Here is a 1,652-nt window from a genome sequence, read left to right on the forward strand (position 1 = left end):
TATTTTCATTTTTAGACTTTATCAGTGAGTACACCAATTATTAGCTTGTCACAACTTTTTAAAAGGACACAAATATAAGTATGGTTCTTTGTGAAATTATGTTCATTAAGCAAATCGTATATTTTATATGAATGGGCTCAAGTTGCACAAAATGCAGAGATGCTATCATTACTAGTTTTTGATTTAATGTTTCAGTTTGAAAATTACTTATAACTATGCTGATTTCTAATTTTTGTCTTATCATTTCTCATACAGATTTGAAACCAGAATTGATTCATTTTATATTACTGGATTACCAGATAATTCAGAAAAACCATACCTCCTGTCATCATTGGATAATCTGTCACTCTTCCAAATTATATTTGAAATAAATCCATTAGATGAAACTGTTGCCCAGAGATGTATCATAGAAGCTGAACCTTTAGAAATAATATATGATGCAGTAAGCATTTTCTATATTGCCAAGTTTTAATTTAATTGAATTTGCTTTGAATTTGCGTTTCATGTTAATAATAATTGTTTTAACAGAGGACAGTGAATAGTATAGTAGAGTTCTTCAGACCTCCAAAAGATGTACATCTAGCACAGCTCACTTCAGCAACTTTGACAAAACTTGAAGAATTTCGAAACAAAACAGCAACAGGTAAATTTATGTTGTTGAGTTGAAAGATATATGCTATATTAAACTCATATTTATGTTAGAATGATTCTAATAATAGCTATGAATTAAAATTTCATACCATTTAATTTCTTTTAGGTATGTGTCTTTCCAGTTATACTCAGATTGAAATTGTGGGTTAAAAACTTTTTTTCTTTGTAAGAAAGTACTCAAAATTTATACTCAGGTTTATTTAACAGTATTACATCTATTTGCCAACAAATACTGTTTATATTGGAAATATTCAAGGTTTTTAAAAAGATTGACATTGATTGTTCATTATTTTAAGACTTTTATCAACTCATTTGTCTAGTGATAACCTGTTTTATGAGTTACTTGTGAAAAATTTTCATTGTGAAGATTTAAATTTTCTACAGGTCTACTGTATATTATTGAAACACAGAAAGTTCTTGATCTCAGAATTAATTTGAAGGCTTCGTATGTTATTGTCCCACAAGATGGAATTTTTAGCCCTACATCAAATATACTTCTTTTGGATCTTGGTCATCTAAAGGTAGACACTAATAATATTTGATTGATTAAGTGGCATTTAGGGTGATTCTCTATGTGGAAATATACCTTGGTTATTAGATAATTTGATTAGTCTCAGATTTGATTTCATTGATGTATAGATTTATGGTTGATACTAGGATTTGAGAAATCTTCCTTTCTGGTGAACAAAGTGGATATTCATTCACATTTTAGTGTTGTTGAAAAATTAAATTTTCATTCACTTAAATTTAACTCTCCATGCCCCTACTCCTGACATTTCTTTTTTTGGGGGGGTAGGGGGGTCCCTTCATGGGGCCTGAGCACTGTCCCTCAGCTCTTCAGCTCAAGGCTAGTGCTCTACCACTTGAGCCACAGCACCACTTCCGGCTTTTTTCTTTTTGCTTATGTGGTGCTGAGGAATCGAACCCAGGACCTCAGGCATACAAGGCAAGCGCTCTACCACTGAGCCAACTTCCCAGCCCTACTCCTGACATTTCTAAAT

General features: G+C 31.8%; 1 long non-coding RNA gene across 1 annotated transcript; it reads left to right on the top strand.

Annotated features, from left to right (window-relative positions):
* The first annotated feature begins 261 nt into the window (after nt 1-261).
* On the top strand, nt 262-1,168 carry LOC106002569. Its single transcript, XR_001175939.1, has 3 exons — nt 262-442; nt 529-643; nt 1,036-1,168. It is a non-coding gene; the product is annotated as an uncharacterized LOC106002569 (long non-coding RNA).
* Nucleotides 1,169-1,652: the final 484 nt, after the last annotated feature.

The sequence above is a fragment of the Dipodomys ordii genome, unplaced genomic scaffold (genome assembly GCF_000151885.1).
Source record: "Dipodomys ordii isolate 6190 unplaced genomic scaffold, Dord_2.0 Scaffold14120, whole genome shotgun sequence".
Lineage (NCBI taxonomy): Eukaryota > Metazoa > Chordata > Mammalia > Rodentia > Heteromyidae > Dipodomys > Dipodomys ordii.